This window comes from Gnatocerus cornutus, chromosome 7 (genome assembly GCF_029298725.1).
Source record: "Gnatocerus cornutus isolate USDA-ARS CGAHR chromosome 7, icGnaCorn1.1, whole genome shotgun sequence".
Taxonomy (NCBI): domain Eukaryota; kingdom Metazoa; phylum Arthropoda; class Insecta; order Coleoptera; family Tenebrionidae; genus Gnatocerus; species Gnatocerus cornutus.
Genome location: NC_142239.1, coordinates 2,151,965 through 2,172,757, shown reverse-complemented (window position 1 = coordinate 2,172,757; position 20,793 = coordinate 2,151,965). Strand labels below are relative to the sequence as shown.

The window sequence follows — 20,793 nt, the reverse complement described above, 5'->3', positions numbered from 1 at the left end:
TTTCGATGTTGGTTCCTTTCCACGATTCGAATTCTGATTCTTCCACACGATTCGATTCATTCGATTGGTTATTTGTGAAGTGTTTGTGCAATTTGCCACGTAAGTTTGATCACACTTCCTTTATTTTGTTTTGTTTATAAATTTATCGCGCGCATGAGATTTTACCTGATTCGGGGTCTCCCATTTAAAGCGATGACGAAATGAAACAATCAGTTAGGGTGAAGCCAACGCGAATATAATTCGTTAGATAGGGTGAAGCAATCTCTAAACCTAGTTAGGGTGAAGCCTTCGGGAAATTTAAATAAGTTAGCTAGGGTGAAGCCTACGCGAAAGATTGAGTCAATTAGGGTGAAGCCTTCGGGAAATTCATTAGCTAGGAGAACCATGCATTATCTTACGAGTACCGCCAGCTCGAGATGATGACGCCACGAATATTCGGCGCCATTTTGTACTTGCAGTGTGATGTTCTAATTCTCGTTAATTAATTCATAAATTAATTAACACAATAATTTTAATTTCACAATTTTCGTGCAGTCGTCAGAACTATGAGTTCTGTTTTTTTTTTGATTCAACAATCAAAATTTATCCTGAAACTAATTTTTCTTGTCTCATTTCCATTGATTCCCTCCATTTTATGCTCCTTCTGAGTGCGAGGCGATCAATAATAAATGATCAGTTTCGATTCTAGCGTTCACAAGAATTTCGATTCTAGTTTTTTTTCTAACAATGCATCTGACGCTATGAATATTTTGATTTGTCAAACAATCGTACGCTAAGGCGTTTGACTTGAGCTTGCTCGTCAATTTTACTCGATTCTATTGACTTCTGACCCACTACAATAGAGAGAATTAATCGATTACAATGTAATTCCAATCAAAGACAATTTTTCCTAGAACTTGTCACCAAGGTGCAATTCTAGATGCATTAATTGAGACCGGATTAATCAGCGCTGCTTAGCAAGTCCGATAGTCTCTATGTTAAACGCATTCATAGTCAAAATATTTGACTGCAACTTTATTTTGTGCATTTTGATCCTGATTCAAACAACACCTAAACCTAATGGCACTAAAAGGTTCTGCACAGTTGTGAGCGTACAGGTCCGAGCCTCTGATTGCCGCCTTACGTATCTTCTGGCCAACCGTTTACTCTTTAGCCGCCTCTGATTGCCGCCACTGGCCGCCTCAGACTGCCGCTAATGGCCGCCGCTTATTGCCGCCGCCACACCGTGTCGCTTTGCCAGGCGAAAAACTGAACATCCAAATAATCAGTACCTTAATGTTACGCGAAAGCTGTAACTCCTTTGCACATCCACAAAATGCGAAACTTTCCAAACTCTATTGTAGTACAATTTCAAATTTATTCAAATTTGGATTCTAATTAATAACCAAGTTCAAGTGTCTTTCTGACACGGCTATTTTCCACGACTGTACACGTGGTTAATTTAATTTAATTTAATTTTGACTTTCGAAGTCCGATTCTGTTTGAGTCTCATGCAAATCCATTTGCAGATTTAATTCCATTCGAGACCAAACCAAATTCTATTTTTTTTTCCTCTCTCAAAGCGTTAATTTAACTTCATATACTTTGAGGATTGAACATTGCAAGTCGCACGATGCTCTGATATTCCAGAAAAGGCGATTGCGACTGGAAAAATACGCTGAACGAGAAAAAATGCTAAATGAGCAATAAACAAGACTCTTAAGTTTCGAACCGTTCTAAATTTCTAAGAATTGCGACAGAGTGGTGTCTCCGACAAAACGTTTAATTTGAAACAGTTCAAAATAATTGACGGCCAAAACTCAAATCATTTTTGATTTGATATTGTTAATAAACAATAATTGAAAGAATTTCTTTGTGTTTCATTTGTCTTGTAAACTGCGGCCTCACTGAATTTGGGGTTGCACAACATAAATAATTTAGAACTTGATTCTAAATATTTCTTTTCTTTCTTTCTGAGCAAAAAACACAACGTACAATTTGGGTCCATCTCAACCATCATTTCGACCAACATCATCATTAACATCATCGTCCAAGGAGAGCATCATAAATTTCTTACATTTGGTGCCGTGACCAGGATTTCAAAGGGTCACAATAGGGCATCATTCCAACATATTTTGATGACAACCAAAACCTTCAAGAGACGGCAGCTTCAAATCATCGATTATTACAGTATGAAGGACCGAAGACACTCTTAAATTGCGATCAGGCGAAGCGAGAGAAAAATTAAGCAAAGGCTATTTCTTTGCGATACAGACTTTCCGAAGAAACTATTTAACTAACTAGCTTATAAATAACTAATAACTAGCTTGAATATATTTTAAACTAAAAACAAAATAATAATTCGATAATGCTGCAACATGAAAACCTTTCCGGTTGTTCTCCGTCCGAGCCATAAGGCTAGCAATGCACTATTTGCATTGTTACAAGGACCTTGCTACCTGCCAACTCATTTTGTGTAGCAAAAATAAAAATCGAAGTTTCGTTTTGAGTTTTGATCAATACAATTGCTCTTTATGTGTTTCAGTTCCAGATTTGCCAAAAGCCTTTTAAATGCTGCTGTGAATTGTGTTGTTAAATGCCCAGCGACTTCTTACTGATAAAAAAAATTGCTCCACATGGTCTTGACTTTGGTTATATGTCAAAGGATGACTAAAAGAAATAAATCAATCTTAAAAATGAATTCGAGTATATTGCAGTCTATAGTTTCTAAAATCCTTATTCCTGCTTTCTTGTGCTTCCTCTGAAAGCTGACCTATAGGTAGTACAGCTGAGGCAATGATAGCCACCATGAATTAAAATTCGTTGGACACTCAGGGGCATGTAATACCAGTCATACTCTTGCACAAAGAGCTTAGCAGTGCTGACTGAATTTGTATGGAAAGCCTTAGTGTCAATCTCTGCATTACAAGAAAGTGTTTTCAAAATTACAGTAAAACGAAATATTAGGTCTTCAGAGATGCTTGTGATTTCGGGTGATATTTTGGGATTACTAAAAATTATTCGTGTTGTATTGCCATCATTAGATCACATTTAACATGTTTTATCGTAAGGTAGGGGATGTATCACTAAAAACTTCCCCAACTATACCCTTTATTAACTTAAGTATATTTTCTACATGGAATGCTACAGAATCATCATGGTGGCGTACCACCTGCGTTCTACTGTTGCGCTCTCTTGGTGCGCCGTCTCTCCTGTCCAGAGTCGTACCCTGGACAGGAGCGTACTCGCTAACATACACAACACGCCCCCCCTAAGATGAAAAATGAATGTGGCCGCTTAGTTTACTTGTAACCTGTCAGGAGGTTTGATTTGACTGCGGCGGCGCAATTCTCTTTTCATTCCCGGGGTATCTATCCGCTCAGCATCGTTTACAATTTCGCCAGACGTCAGTTCTGAATTTCTAAATAATTCTGAGCGTGGAATGATGTCTCTGTGGCTAGTTTGCAATGACTCAAATCTCCTTCTGATTTGACTACTATGCCTTTTTACGATCATTTCACTCTCGCATAACTTAACTAAGAAAGTTCTTTGTCCGATGTTTTTAAACATTACACCTTTCTCCCACTTGATTTGTTTTGTGCGATAGCTACGCACCCAAACCTTATCGTTGATTTCAAAATGTACTTTTCGTTTACCCCGATACTGCTGAATTTGTTTCTGTTGTCTCTCAAGAACGATATTTTGAACTGACGGTAACAGAAGGTCGAAAGTTGATCTTAACCGTCTACCAATTAGTAATTTTGCAGGAAGTTCATTTGATGTGCTGTGTGGTGTGTTTCGATATACTAGTAAAAATTTATGGATTGTCTCATCTAAGTCTACTTTATGATTCTCACTCTCAGCCTTTTTCAACGCGTTTTTCATAATTTTGACACCGCTTTCAGCTTGTCCGTTTGTTGCTGGATGGAATGGAGCACCCGTTAAAAATTTTATTCCGTTTACCGATAAGAAACTTTGAAATTCGTCTGAATGGAATGCTTTTGCGTTATCTGAACAAATTACTTGTGGTAACCCGAAACGCGCAAATGTTTGTCTTAAACATTTTATTGCGACCATCGCTGTCATATTTTTTACCGGAAAACATTCGATCCATTTTGTAGTCGAATCTTCTAAAACAAAAAAATATTTACCTTGTAGGGGTCCAAAAAAGTCAATATGAATGCGTGTCCATGGTTCTTTTGACCAGGGCCATGGTATCAACGGTTCTTTGGGAGGTTTTGGTGCCACTTTTGCGCAAGTATTGCATTTACTAGCAGTTAATTCTATGTCCTGATCTATTCCAGGCCACCAAAAATATCCCCGTGCCAACGCTTTCATTTTTACCATACCCATATGTGTGTCATGTAGCATGCTTAATAATGAAGATCTAAATTTTGGAGGAATTATGAGTCGATAACCCCATAAGATACAACCTTGTTCCGAAGTTAACTCTAATCGCCTCCTGAAAAATGGCATTAATTCGGGCGCATCGACTTTACGAGGCCAACCGCCATGTAATTAAAATTGTACTTTACTTAACAATGGATCCGCCATAGTTTCAGATTTAATCTTTTGAAAATTTATAGGTATATTTGTATCATGTTGTAAATGCAAAATTTGGGCATCATTTTCCTTAGAGATTATTATATCCTCTTCTTTTATAGGTAATCTGGACAAGAAGTCTGCCGTATTTTGTGCTGAAGGCACGTATTTGATATCAAAATCAAAAGCTGATAAAACGTGTGCCCAACGCTGTAGCCTATTTGCTGCAAACATGGGTATATCGCGTTTCTTTCCGAAAATCGTGATTAATGGTTTATGATCCGAAATTAATTTAAATTTTTGATCATAAAGATATTGATAAAATTTTTTTACTCCGAAAACTATCGCTGCAGCTTCTTTTTCAATTTGTGAATATTGTCTTTCGGCTTTATTTAATAATTTTGATGCGAAAGCTATTGGTTTTTCTATCCCGTCAATCCTATGACTGATGACTGCCCCTAACCCTACACTACTCGCATCCACTGTAAGACTCACTTCTTTTGTTGGATCAAAATGACTAAGTACTACCGGCGATTTCATTATTTCCTTTATTTTATTGAAAGAATTCTGGCATTGAGTCGTCCATTCCCATTTAATTCCCTTTTTTAATAATCGATAAAGAGGTTCCAATATAGTGGCAGCATTCTTAACAAATTTACAATAAAAATTGACCGATCCCAGGAAAGATTTCAGTTCTGTTACACTATTCGGTACAGGAATTTCTGTAATTGCTTTGATGTGTTCATCTGTTTTTTGTATACCATTCTTATCAATTTTGTGACCTGCATAAATTATTACATCCTGAAAAAATTTACATTTATTCTTTTGCACTTTCAAACCGCTTTCGTGTAGTTTCTTTAAAACTAATTCTAAGTTTTCCAAATGTTCGCTATCTGAGTCACCCGTGACTAGCCAATCGTCTAACAAGCAGATTGTTTTCGGTACTGTGCAAAGTTGATCCATGAGATTTTGAAAAATAGCCGGAGCTGAGGTGATTCCATAAGGTAATCTTGTATATGAGTATAACCCTTTATGTGTTGATATTGTGACCAACTGTTTTGACTCATTTGTTAATGGTACTTGTTGATAAGCATATGACAGATCAATCGTCGAAAACTTTTGTCCACCTTTAAGTTGAGCCAACAGATGATCTATACGCGGTAAAGGATATTTTTTATCTTCCAAGTGGGGGTTAAGTGTAACCTTAAAATCACCGCAAATACGTACATTTCCATTTGGCTTAAGAATGGGGACAATCGGTGTAGCCCATTCAGAAAATTCAACCGGTTCTAAAATTTTATTTTGAACTAATCGATCTAATTCTTGTTCAATTTTAGGCTTCAAGGCAAATGGAACTGGACGTGGCTTACAAAACTTAGGTTTCGTGGCCTCCTTAACATTTAAATTGATTTTACATTTGTTAAAACAGCCAAAACCATTTTCAAAGATTTCTTTATACTGTTCGCATAACTTATCTATTTTTTCCGCACTTGTTACATATATACTCGCGATACCGACATTCACTAACCTTGTGGTTGTTTCTACCGCAACAATAACACTTACATTTTTCTGTCGGACTCTTGTACTTCGAACTACCAGTTTGCTGCTTGGGTTTGACAGGAAAACTTGATTGGGGTTTACTTCTCTGGTGGTAACACGGTTGTTCCTTTATCTGCCTTTGGTATCCTTCTCTTTCTTTCTGTGAAGATTCCTTTGCCTGAGCTAACTTGCACATCTTGGTGAAGGTCGTCGTGGCCATGGAGGGATCCTCTTCAAAAAGTCTTTCCATTAGTGCTTTATCATTGATTCCAATCACAAAAATGTCCCTCATCACTGCTTCTAACTCCGTTCCGAATTTGCATGATGCCGCCAAACTTTTAACTTTCGTCGCCCATTCCGCTACAGTTTCAGAACTATTCTTTTTTGCAGTATAAAACTTCAGCCTCTCAGCGTAGTACGAATGTACAGAGCAAAAATGTTGTTTTAATGCCGCTACTAACTCCTCGTACGTTTTATTGTCTGGCTTACTCGGAAACAAAATGTCTTTCGTTAATGCATATGTTTCCTCACTTAGAGAATTTAATAAAATGGCTCTCATCCTTACCATTTCCGTAACATTGTTCATCAGCAAATACTGAGACATTCTTTCGCAGAAGTTTGTTAAGTCCGTTGTTTGTCGATGATCGAAAATTGGACAATTTCCCAGCAGCGCCATTTTGATCGTCTTCCCACGTGCACCCAGTACGTACTTGTAGTAATTTCTGCGAGTTTGGCCGGTCTTCAAATTTTCACCACAATCCTTGGATTTTCACTACCTCGTCGCCATTTGTTTTATCGTAAGGTAGGGGATGGATCACTAAAAACTTCCCCAACTATACCCTTTATTAACTTAAGTATATTTTCTACATGGAATGCTACAGAATCATCATGGTGGCGTACAACCTGCGTTCTGCTGTTGCGCTCTCTTGCCATAGAGCTTGTGCAACAGAGCCCTTTTCCGACTCGTGCAAACCGTTGCTAACTTTGTGCGAAGTGATCCTTCGCATATGATCGCCGACTATCTCAAATAAAGCTTTGTTTAACGCAAAGCGTTGTACTGCGGCCTGGAAATTCCCTTGGTCCACACCCGCGCCTTCGATCAGCTGGCGCTGTTCGCTGCCGAGCTGTGCGGCCGGTGCCCAACCGAGTAGATCTTTCGTTGGTAGGCCAGCGCCTTCTTCTTCACACGCAATGTCAGCGGGGAGGTTCCAGTTTCTGTCACCCGCATCTATCGTGTAAGCCAAATCTTGCATTAGCCGCTGTGCTAGCACAGCCGGAGCGGGCACTGTCTCATATGATACGTGGGAAATATACTTAAGTTAATAAAGGGTATAGTTGGGGAAGTTTTTAGTGATCCATCCCATCCTCGTCGCCATTTGTTTTATCGTAAGGTAGGGGATGGATCACTAAAAACTTCCCCAACTATACCCTTTATTAACTTAAGTATATTTTCTACATGGAATGCTACAGAATCATCATGGTGGCGTACCACCTGCGTACCACCTGCGCTCTCTTGGTGCGCCGTCTCTCCTGTCCAGAGTCGTACCCTGGACAGGAGCGTACTCGCTAACATACACAACATAACATTTAACATTTAACATGATGTGTTTAAAGCGCGACTAAATCAGAATTTCTTGATTGTCAGACGTTTTGTATGTAGTAGGCATTAGGACGTCTATTTGTTATTTGTTGTATAATTTTTTTCTAGCACGGTAAGTTTAGTAGTTTCTTTGGCCAACTGGATCCTTATTGGGCGATAGTATCTTGTTGATGAAGGGTTTGGATTTTGCCAAATAATTTGCTTGTTATCAGCAGTATCTTATATGGGCAGAATAATGCACAGGTTAATGTTTGATTGAGTACACAGGTGTCCAAGAACTTTATTATAATCATGCTTTGACAAGGAAGCATCTATCAGGAGGGCTAAAACTCTTTCGGGCGAATACGAAAAGGTGGGATTGAGATATTTTTTTGATGCAGCAATTAAAAATTCTTTTTCAACACTGTCCAAAAGTTGTTTTATTTTACTGCGTTTGTCTCTTCTGGATGACCACCTCCTCGCGGGGAACCAGTCTGCATGAAATCACTCCGCGCGGAACCACCCTGTCCCTGTGAGGAACAGTTTTGAACGGAACCATCCTGTGTGGAACTGGATGGTTCCACAACTATTATGGAACATGCATTTGCGTGCCATTCCTGGTACTTAGCAGAAAACGTTTTTTTATTTCTACCCGCCTCATGCCAACTTCTACGAAAGTGTGGTAAAAATGTTTTGCTCAAATACCTTTTTATTTCATCAGTTTATTATCTATAAATTATTCTAGCAAAAACAACTTTTGGTCGTCTAGCAATTTTGGCGTTTTCTCGGTGTGTTTTTGTTTTCTTGTTTCTTTGTTTAAATCTTAATTTCCAAGTCTCTACGTTCGCCAGCCTCTCTAATCGTGACTGCCGAAAACAGTAATATAAAAATAAATCAAAAATATGCGTTTTTGCATGTCACCACTAAAGCCGCAGTTACCGCAGTTAATTTTTGCTTTTGTCGTTAATAGAAGGTTTTAAGAACATTTTAGTGATAAAATGTAGAGATAAAAGTAAAGTAGTAAAATGTAAAGATAAAAGTAAAGTAGTAAAATGTAAAATAATAAATAATTAAATAAATAAAAACACAAAACATTTAATTAAAATTTAACTTTTCCCTAGCTTTAGTTCTAATAAAACCTTGGCGCAATTATTCTAGCAAAAACAACTTTTGGTCGTAGCAATTTTGGCGTTTTCTGGGTATGTTTTTGTTTTCTTGTTTCTTTGTTTAAATATTAATTTCCAAGTCTCTACGTTCGCCAGCCTCTCTTATCGTGACTGCCGAAAACAGTAATATAAAAATAAATCAAAAATATGCGTTTTTGCATGTCACCACCAAAGCCGCAGTTACCGCAGTTAATTTTTGCTTTTGTCGTTAATAGAAGGTTTTAAGAACATTTTAGTGATAAAATGTAAAGATAAAAGTAAAGTAGTAAAATGTAAAATAATAAATAATTAAATAAATAAAAACACAAAACATTTAATTAAAATTTAACTTTTCTCTAGCTTTAGTTCTAATAAAACCTTGGCGCACGTTGGCGCAAAGAAGTTAAATGCTTTTGCCACATTTGAATTCAACATTTCAGAATAAAAAAATAACTTGTTTGAAAACTTTCTAATTAAGTACTGAAAAATGTATGAACAATGCATGCCGACTTTCGATGGTTACACACGCAGACAAATATTCCGGTTTTCAAATTGCAAGTAAATTGCTTCAAATTCAAGTGAATAAGATTTTTCAACAGTTGTTCGGATTTCTGAAAAAAAAAATAAAAATTCAAGATTTCATTAACTTTTTTATTCAACTTACATATGCTAGAGCTTGTGGTGTTTATTTTTATATAAAGCTTGCATATAATTATGTTTCACGACACAAGAAACTTTATAAAAAATAACTTTATTCAAAAATTACAGCGTGAGCTCTCTAGAGCTAAATCTAATAAGAACTAAGTTTAATTATATTGGGCGTTACATTTTTATAGACAATTTTTATAATGGTGGTTATTGTAAGAAAAATGATTACAATTGGGCCTTTTACATTAAATGGGAGATTTGTTCTAATTGAATGAATAATAGTGAATAAGAATTATCGTGGTGTGGGTCGACCACCCTGGAAGCTACATCCGGATATAATTATATATTTCTTATACTATACACCGTGGTCCACGAGTGATAATGAGCCTGATCGAATTCAAACTGCAACCCAAAATACATTTTCATAGCATTCGTTGCCAAATTTATATTTACAACAAGACAGCTGTCAGAGTTTCGACAAATCCTTTCACTCAAGACAGTTTCTAATCGCATGTGGAATGGCACCTTCTCCGACGAAACGTTAAGCAGGTAAAAGCAATGCCAAAATTTAGCAGTCTTCATAAATTAAAGGTATAATAGCGTGAGTAGATTGTTCTGAAAAATTTGTCAACTTTGACGTTTATTTCAAATGTCTACGACAGCTATGAAAATGTATGTATGTAATCTTCGTGTCTGGAATTAAAGTCGCTGAAAATGACTGAATAAGGGTGATTGTACGCGTTCCGCTGGAAGTCTTTGCCTGAGGGACTGAGAGAGAGAAGACAAAATGATGGTTTTATTGTTTATTGTTCTTGAGTTGACTGAAAGTTAGTAGAAACTAGAAGCGCGGTTCCGTAGGAAATGTTTGAGGGCGTGTTGTGATTCTTCTCCTTCATTTTCCACTAAAAAGAAGTGGAATTCAGGCCGCTGAATTTAAACGTGCGTACAAAATCGATGAGGATCCGCGTGAACGACGGCCAAAATAAGGTCACTAGATCAAATTGTCTGTTTTGTAAGGTACCGCTGTTAGTGACAAAAAGAAAGACAACGATATCTTCTGTCTATCTCTACATGCGCACTAAATTTAAATGTTGTTTGTGTGGACACATTGCTTTATGAACTGTCAATTCTTGTCAAATATCGTTTGTAATAAAATGGTTTGAATGTGCGATTTCTCAACACGAATCGTTATGGTGTTTTTGTTTCCTCCACCGTAAGTAAATACTATTTGACGTTTTATGTACGACGACTTTCCACAAATTTCAGAAAACTCCAAATAGAAGGTAGATGGAAGCCCTATCGAAGCCGACAATCATTGTGACATTGGTTAAGCAGTACATATTTGGGGAATACTAAAGTTGGTTTTTGTATATGAACCCTTGAGTACTTCTTATAAGGTTATGGAATTTTGTACCTGTTAGTTTACGAATTCCGTGAACTAAATTTAAATAATGTTCCCCCAATTTGTCTTCAATCGCTTTTGTGTTTCAATAGCCCCAATACCAACATGAACTTCTTGCATTCAGGCGAATAACTCGTTCATCTTATTGTTAATATGAGTTGAAAATCAAATCTATGGGCAAGAAAATGAAGGAAGACCACTCACATGTGGTACATCACAAAACCTGCGTTATGGACAGAAATATTATTTCAAATGCCTAAAACACAAGCAATGATATTGTAAAGTGTAAGTATATCGGCCTCAACGGTAAACGTTCTCAAAATGTGTTGTAGGATCAACTGACTGCTATCCTTAATGTAACAGCGGGGCCTCATAAACTAGCAGGTGGACAAGACACAATCATTGCACTCATCACTTGAACAGTGCAGATACACAGCCTCATGAGGAAGACACACCATCGCTTTCATTGCTCCGTACGTATTCAGATGGTCTCCTGTAGTGTTAAAAATAGATGTAATTTTGTATTTCAGGGTGATTTAAGTAAATAATTTTAACATAACCTTAATATTTGTTCTTGATATTCATTTTGTTGCAGTTGTTTTGCATAAACTCATTCAAGATCTTAAACATGTCTACTTCTTCAAACTTGTAAATTCTTTCTTCTTAATAGCCCCTTTAAAATATCTCATGTACTTCATTTTCTGCTCATGTATTTGCTACTTTCTTTTGTGCAATGTTTTCTCTCAGTTACTTTAACATCTCATCATTGTTACTACATCGTCGGGAGAAGCTACAATATAATAAGTGCTAATAGCATATTCTAATTAGGGCGTTACTGCATACAAGTCGAATCGTTGGAGATTAGAAAAGACAGCGCTTGAAGTCCGAGACCGTTTCTGAGTGTTGCACGTCCTTAACGTGCTAAAATGGAATCGGTTCTAATGTCGGTTCGCTCACCTCTTTCGTATTCACATAGTCTGTTATAATGTTGGAACCAATTTTCTTTTTGTACCCACGGTTTATTTAAGTGTATTTTAAACAAATAAATTTAAGATAACCTTAAATTTTGTCAATGACAAATTTTACGTCAACAATTTTATGACAATTCCCTAGAATCTTGCGTCTCGTTCTAACCCATTGATTTATGGACTATGTCTGTCTCTCTTGAATTGCGCACTGAAAACTAACAGCGGTACCTTATAAAACAGACAATTTGATCTAGTGACCTTAGAAGGGGTAATGTTAAAGCGCTATCTTGCATAATTTTTATGAACTTCAAAGCAGAAATTAGGAGTCAACCTATTCGAATCCCGTTGAATTCATTTTTGTTAAGCTTTTTTTTATTTGTAATCATTAATTACCAATTTGTTTGTAAAGTGATTGAAACAATACCAAAAGAAATTGGGTGATGTGATTACTTGAATAGTTCAATAAGTACAAACTAATAAAATAAACTATGTATTTTAATTAAAAATCAACCCAACAATAAAATTAACGATCACTAGCCTCAGTATTAATAATATTATTATTTAATATTAACAATATACTGAGAAAGAAAAGTTCTTAGCATTGCTCATTCAACATTACAAGATTTTAAGTAAGAAGTAGTACAATAGGAAAAAAATATGGCCCTTACAACTACGTAGTTGTAGGGGACAGAAAAAATGTATATTATTGATTTTTTTTTAATTGTAATGAATGAATAGTAATTCTGTAAAAAAACGGTAAAGACACCGTTTCCACTCTTGTAATAATTGTAAGTGAGCGATATATCTAAATTACCAAGTAACCATAACAAATCAATAAGAACAATCATATTGACAATAAAAACATTCATTCAAGGAAATCGGTCAAAATTGCAGTTTTTAAAATAAGGTAAATTATAAAGAGGGTCGCCTATGAAATTTGTCGACAGCGCGCAAACCTCGCGCATGCTCAGCTCCTGCATTTGTCTGAAACGCCACCTGTTTGACCATTTTTGGAACTAGATAATTTATAAACCAAATTCGCCTCGAAGCTAATACCCCGTGGTTCTGCCCAAGATAGATAGAAGACTGGTACGCCAACTCGGTAGCCATTTTGTGTCGTAATTTTGGGCCCAGGTCAAACACTCGCTAGGTGTCGCTAGGATAGTGTAGGACTTAAGGTCACTAGATCAAAGTGTCTGTTTTATAAGGTACCGCTGTTAGTGACAAAATGAAAGACAACGATATCTTCTGTCTATCTCTACATGCGCACTAAATTTTGTGTTGTTTGTGTGGACACATTGCTTTATGAACTGTCAATTCTTGTCAAATATCGTTTGTAATAAAATGGTTTGAATGTGCGATTTCTCAACACGAATCGTTATGGTGTTTTTGTTTCCTCCGCCGTAAGTAAATACTATTTGACGTTTTATGTACGACGACTTTCCACTAATTTCAGAAAACTCCAAATAGAAGGTAGATGGAAGCCCTATCGAAGCCGACAATCATTGTGACATTGGTTAAGCAGTACGTATTGGGGGAATCCTAAAGTTGGTTTTTGTATATGAACCCTTGAGTACTTCTTATAAGGTTATGGAATTTTGTACCTGTTAGTTTACGAATTCCGTGAACTAAATTTAAATAATGTTCCCCCAATTTGTCTTCAATCGCTTTTGTGTTTCAATAGCCCCAATACCAACATGCACTTCTTGCATTCAGGCGAATAACTCGTTCATCTTATTGAAGACCACTCACATGTGGTACATCACAAAACCTGCGTTATGGACAGAAATATTATTTCAAATGCCTAAAACACAAGCAATGATATTGTAAAGTGTAAGTATACGGCCTCAACGGTAAACGTTATCAAAATCTGTTGTAGGACCAACTGACTTGTTACCCTTAATCTAAAAGAGGCACCTCATAAACTAGCAGGTGGACAAGACACAGTCATTGCACTCATCACTTGAACAGTGCAGATACACAGTCTCATGAGAAAGACACACCATCGCTTTCAACATCAGCGGCAGAAGATGGTTGGTTTGAAGCCGCTGCTACTTCCTCATAATGAATGTGAAAACTGAAAATGCAATGGGACATGAAATATACATAAGATATGCAAAACTGGTTCTATAGTTTAATGTGGTGTACGAAGGTCCTAAAACGCATTCAAATGGTCTCCTGTAGTGTTAAAAATAGATGTAATTTTGTATTTCAGGGTGATTTAAGTAAATAATTTTAACATAACCTTAATATTTGTTCTTGATATTCATTTTGTTGCAGTTGTTTTGCATAAACTCATTCAAGATCTTAAACATGTCTACTTCTTCAAACTTGTAAATTCTTTCTTCTTAATAGCCCCTTTAAAATATCTCATGTACTTCATTTTCTGCTCATGTATTTGCTTCTTCCATTTGTGCAATGCTTTCTCTCAGTTACTTTAACATCTCATCATTGTTACTACATCGTCGGGAGAAGCTACAATATAATAAGTGCTAATAGCATATTCTAATTAGGGCGTTACTGCATACAAGTCGAATCGTTGGAGATTAGAAAAGACAGTGCTTGAAGTCCGAGACCGTTTCTGAGTGTTGCACCTCCTTAACGTGCTAAAATGGAATCGGTTCTAATGTCGGTTCGCTCACCGTTTACGTATTCACATAGTCTGTTATAATGTTGGAACCAATTTTCTTTTGTACCCACGGTTTATTTAAGTGTATTTTAAACAAATAAATTTAAGATAACCTTACATTTTGTCAATGACAAATTTTACGTCAACAATTTTATGACAATTCCCTAGAATCTTGCGTCTCGTTCTAACCCATTGATTTATGGACTATGTCTGTCTCTCTTGAATTGCGCACTGGAAAACTAACAGCGGTACCTTATAAAAAAGACAATTTGATCTAGTGACCTTAGGCCAAAAACTGCAACAACTCCAGAAATTATTCGTAAAGTACATGATACCATATATCATCATCATTTGAAATTTACTCTCTGTATTGCAGTCGGCATCCTCTCTTGTTCTCTGGGTGAGTTCCAAGACAGCCTGTATACGCTGTATAAATATGTATTTAAGTTTTATTCTGTGTAAACAGGTTTTTTTTGCCCTAAAATCTCCGTAATTTTTAGGTCTTTACCAACTTGTTGGTCAAACTTTTATAGAGGACGAATTACTACGGTAATCAGTTACGTTAAATTTATTATTAAAATTACTTACTAGATCTATGATCTTTTGAAGACGACGCAATTACGATAGGATTTATTAAATGTTTGTCACAAAAAAGGGCATCCATTAAATCGAAAGGTTCAAATTCTATTGAGGAGTCCCCCGTACCCTTGTTATACAGTGTCCCAGAACTCATGACCCAGAGAGCAAGGGAGGGTGCCGACAGCAATACAGATGGTAAATTTCAAAACAAAAATTGTTAAAGTTTGTAGCATCTTCTTATTCAGAACCGTGCAAACACAAAGCAAACGGCAGCTTTTCGCCGGAGAGCATTCAGGTCGAAGTAAGGACTCTTATAAATTTCCAAAACAGGCCGATAAAGATAATGGGCGCCACTGCGGTTTAACACTATCAGCAACCCCCGCAGAAGGTCACTGAAATGAGACTGAATAAAATGAAAATTACTAATACAAAAATTGTCTATTAATGAACTCTACATAGTTGGTTAAATTTGACTAATACAAAGTTAAATGTTGTGAAATTGCTAAGTCAGGACATCTGTGAAGCAGGTCCTGATCGAACAATTTATCTATTAACTAAAGAAGATTCAGATCTGTTTCTTTTACAAAATGAAAATAAAAAGAAAATACACAAAAGACACGAGCTTGACGCTACGGCATGTGTCGCTCACTCACATGTCGGTAAGGGCATTGAAACTGCCTACCAACTCGCCCTTCTAAGTCGATAGGAAATTACAAATACAGGTAATTAAATCTCAAGAGGCGCCGGTGCAACTTAACTCGACTCGAGGTTCTTGAACGTAAAACTAAGGGGTATCACTTATCTTTGGTTTTATCTGGATCGCTGACAATGGGCCGAGGACGACGGCATCCGCAAAAAGGAACGGGACGCCCGAAAAGGTGGACGATTGTCCTGTGTCCTCATGGCGCTCAATGTGGTTTCAAGCGGTATTGTGGCTAGCTTGGGACTATTGCTTGGGACTCTCCCAAAGAAGTTTCTAACGGGAATTTAAAATTAACACGGGTATTGCGAAAAATTCAATAATTACCTCTAATCTAGAGAAACTTCTATTCGGTACGCTACGATTATATCGACATCCACTGGCGGATCGACGGTAGAAATGAGGATCACTCCTCGCACCTCGTGGTACGATATCGAAAGTCACAATGATGTCTTCCTCATCACGGAAATCTCTCGCGGTACTCGATATTATAAGGCGGTAAAATAAATCGCTTAAACCCGTAATGAAAAAGTGTCATATTTTGAATTCACCGGAAGTCACAATCGGTTATGCGCACTCACGACGCTTGTCGCCAACACTCGTCGAAGAAAGTACCAAGATACTCTAACCTATGACCTGACAGGTGACAGGCCGGTACCTTGTTTACATTTGAGGTTAGATTTTGTAAGGTGCGACTGGACCGATATTGAGAGATGGTAAATAAATGCGCTAACGGGAGATAATAAAATTATGAAATTTTAGATGGGAATAGAAAAGAAGAAGAAGAAGAAGAAGAACAAGAAGTTCGGACCATTGTACTCGAATGGGACCGAAACATAAACGTTGTGAAGAGATAAGAGAAGATAGGAAAGTTGAAACGGGATTACCGAACCCAACGTGAAATTCGGGTGGAAAGTTGTAGCACTTCCACTAGCTGAAACTCTGAGGCGGTAACACGTGGTTGATCCGCTGCCTCAAGGCGGCCACAATAGAAAAATAGTTCCTAACGCGGATACAAAGTTAGATAAACGGAATGACGGTAATTAAACAAAAATTCATCTCATACTGACAAAATTAACGTTTCAGTTTTTGAGATGATAGCTCTACTCTGGCTTCGATGTTAACGCCGTGATGTTATGAACCCAAGCATCTGAAGAAGTCCCTAAAGTATTTAATTATTAATTATGCCCTTCTTCACCGGCAAATTTTGAAACGCTACAAGTTCAATAGCATTCGAGTAAGGATAAAAAATTAATAACCAATCCCGGAAGCTTATTCTAGAGATGGAGTAAAATTTCCTAGCCAACGAAAGTTTATCTGACCAATGACCGATAGTATGTGTCCATAGTTACCGATTTTCACATTCTGTTCAACCTCCGGATTGGCTACCGTTTTTTCGTCTTAACTCGATTATTTTTTGAGCTAGGAAATTTTGGTTTACAAATTTTGGTTCAGAATTGTTGCCTCTATAAGCCTTTTTTCTCTGGGTCATGAGTTCTGGGACATTCTGTATATTATCTTTTTTTTATATATCGCAGTTTTAGATATTTATATTTATCATTGCACTGGCTTTCTGTGACATCGAACCTCCGCCTTCCGGGGGTTCTATATCGAAACCTCTCTTTCGCTCGATTGCGGCTTGCGTCAATCCGTCGTTTTGTTGGGCCTCGCGGACCCGATTGGCCAACGTTTCGACTCCCGCTTATTGGATTGTTGGTTCGATTCTAGACGTGGGAGGTAACATTCAGTGGAGGTCTTCGTCTCCGGCTTCGTCGTCACCTGGTGCATCTAATGGATCTCGCGAGAGGTGATCTGGTAGCTCGTTCTGGGTGCCTGGTCAGTGCTGCGAGCCAGGTGAGCGCTTTGCTGTCTGTCCTTAGCGTGAAGCCACAAGACACTCCTGTCCGTTAACATGGTAACGTTGTTCTCGGGCATTAAACTCTTATTTTTTTAGGGTGAGGTATTTGATGATTGCTGGAAGGTTTGTCATGATGTCGGATACTTGCGATAGTGTTTCTATTTCAATTGCGCTTATTGCGTAATTGTACTTTGTTGCATGGTTGGTAGCTCTAGCTAGCTCGAATTGCGCTTCGATTTGTATGAACTATAATTGTGGATCTAGTCGGGAAGATGGGGACAATTTGATTGTTACCCTATCGACTTGTGGTGGTGGATTATCGTCCGGCATTTTGAATTTAGCACGTGGTAGAGTTGGAAATTGAACTATATTAGCTCTATAGCTATATTTTGTCTCATCGACGGTGATGCGACCCAACACGAATTGGCTTTCTAGCTGGGCGAACTATGGTTTGGGATTTTCTGTCCAAAATGGCGGTGGTTTTACTGAAATTGCGGTTATGGCGTCGTTCCGGTCTTCGTCAGTCATCATAGTGGGTATTATTCGCACTTCGGGGTCACCAATGTCGTAGTCTTAATAATAATAATATTTATTCACTAATTATATACAAAAACTTTTAGATAACTTAAATGATAACGGCCGGTACTTCGATTAGATACAATGGATAGACAACTCTCCCAGTCCCAACCTGACATGAAATTTAGCTCAATCAATACCCGGCCTTACTAACACACCAGATAGCGCATGAACCACACCAGATAGCGGTTTTTGTTTTTACTAACTTTGGCATTGGTTTGTGTCTTTGATAATAATTGCATCACTGGTTTTTGTCTTTGCTATTTTAACTTTTTTTTAAATATTTGCTGGAAATTAAAACACAAAGATAAAAAATAAAATTGTATTACGAAACAATCAGTAATGCAGTGCTACAGATCTAAATTTTCAACAGTTCATACCCCAGACAAATATTAACTGAAAATATGACAAATTAATCAATTAATTATCAAAAATGCTTATGTATGTATTTTGCCTTAAATATAAATATAACAATCACTCAACAAAATGTGATACATATAGTGATACTAAACTGAAAATGTATAATTTTTCCAACGACAAATCGAAAATGTCGAAATAAAATGATGTAAGTATATACATATGTAAATGAAGACTGCACAGGTAATCTGTACAAATTTAAGCAAGTATCCAAACTCAACAAATATAATACTATGTAATAAAAAATTAATAAATACTATGTACAAACAAAATTATATAAATTTACATGATATTTATTATTGCTATTTTTTTTCTTTCTCCAACATTAATAATCACTTAATGGGTCATGAGTTCTAAGACATTCTGTACGTAGGGCCGGTTTACAGAAGTAAAGTTAAATCTTTGCTTTTTAATTTCGATTAAATACTTAACATCATGTTAAACTGACATGTGATCGTTTATCCGGCAATCAAATTTCAACAATCGTCAAATTAGTTGCGAGATTAACTTAATTTTAATTAAATTAATGTGTAAATCGGCTCTATATTAATAATATAAATATTTCATAAATAATTATTTGCGTTTTTTAGATTTCTCATACTTAACAAATGCTAATTTTGTGAGGGGGTCGTCGTTGACCCGTCTCAAGCCTTGCTCTTTTAAAATCCTATTTATAACCAATAAATAATAATAAATAACTACATTAAGAACAATATTCATAAATGTGGGAACATTATCTGCATGAGAAGGACAAAACAATGCCAAAGGACTCGGTATTTTGTCTAAATTCAGCAGTTGTTCCTTTAATTTATACTTTACGACCATATACGGTAAACGATTCAAAAGAATCCTCGCCTTATCTCTAACAAATTGAGTAAATTGAGTGCTAGGTTGCACTAGTGTTTTTAAGCCATAATTTCTCAATGCAATTAAAGTATTCTAAGGCAGTTTCTCTTTTGTTTCATGAATTTTATGGCATTTATGACATTTTGGCAACTGCTTGCGAATTTTTTTGCCTATTACACCTGCGACATAAGCTGTCGCAAAGTCAAAGTCCCTTGCCTCATCCGCTGTAGAAGCATGAGAGGCGAAAATGGGAGTAGGCACACGAGGAGCCTCCGCCAAATCGTTTTCTACTTCGACAAAGCTTATTAAAGTGTCTAAGTAGCCAACAGTTTCGTCTGCCTCGCAGTTAGCTTCAACAGAACGAGAAGAAACAAGATTGTTAATGAGAAGAGATTTGACAGTAGAAATGAAAGAATAACAAGTTGGTTTAGAATTTGGCCCTGCGTAGCCTCCTACGCATGAAAAGAAGCTTTTCAATGGATCTTGGTTGAAAGCTCTTGGCATCATGTAATGGAAACCGCGAGCTTTCAACCGAGACCATAAGTACGAGAAGCCACGTAGGGTAAAAACCCAGTTAGATAAAGAAGGAATTTTAGTTTTCTGTGTAGAAGAAGGTGGAGTAACGTACATAGACTCAAGAATAGGAATAGGAGAACGCCAGAAAGAAAGGTGCGAAGAACTAGAGCTAACAGCGCACCTCAAAATTTTACCCTCTTGAGGCCTCAATTGGCTACCATTGACACTATCAAAAAACTTGTCAAAGAATAAAAGAAGGTCCCCCGTTTCTGAAGCTTTACGATCGATGTAAAATTGCGAATTTGGCGGAAGTTCTGCACTATGCAACGCCCTTACCTTTATTGCGCTTGCTACTCTTTGACTAAAAACTTGTGTGCAGTGTCTAAAACTCATTTTTTTTTACTCGGTTAAGAACGACGTGTTCATCGGTCAATTTTAAAAAAGAACTAAAAGGACCTAACTTACTATCTACAAGATAACTATTCAAAATGTGCGACCAGGATGCCACCTTTCCCTGACCGTCTTGGGTGAAATGAAGGTCTTTATTTAACAAGGAATTGCGAACATAAGGTGCGGTACATCGTACAAATGCACAACTTCTTCATTGTCAATGATGTACCCCTGAAAAGTGTTCACAATTCCTCGTCGAAGACAATCGGCCTCAGTGCTCGTTTGTGGTGCCCTGGTCGCATATTGATGCCACCACTTCAAGGCCGGTGCGGCGCACATTACGGACCACACTTTTAATAATTCTGGTGAGATCCGCCGAAGAAACAGTTCCTTTCGTAGAATAAGATGGCTGCTTCCACTTTTGGCGGATACCTTTTAACATGAAAACAAGAGCGTGATCCGCAATTGCAGCCGCCTTAT

General features: G+C 37.1%; 2 long non-coding RNA genes across 3 annotated transcripts; both read left to right on the top strand.

Moving 5' to 3' along the window:
* The first annotated feature begins 10,284 nt into the window (after positions 1-10,284).
* Positions 10,285-11,698, top strand: LOC148170654 (uncharacterized). Of its 2 annotated transcripts, XR_015770402.1 has the most exons (4): positions 10,285-10,645; positions 10,699-10,766; positions 10,927-11,119; positions 11,167-11,698. It is a non-coding gene; the product is annotated as an uncharacterized LOC148170654 (long non-coding RNA). The 2 variants fall into 2 exon arrangements; XR_015770401.1 differs by having other exon boundaries at positions 10,927-11,698.
* A 1,306-nt stretch (positions 11,699-13,004) lies between these two features.
* Positions 13,005-13,930, top strand: LOC148170653 (uncharacterized). Its single transcript, XR_015770398.1, has 2 exons — positions 13,005-13,205; positions 13,259-13,930. It is a non-coding gene; the product is annotated as an uncharacterized LOC148170653 (long non-coding RNA).
* Positions 13,931-20,793: the final 6,863 nt, after the last annotated feature.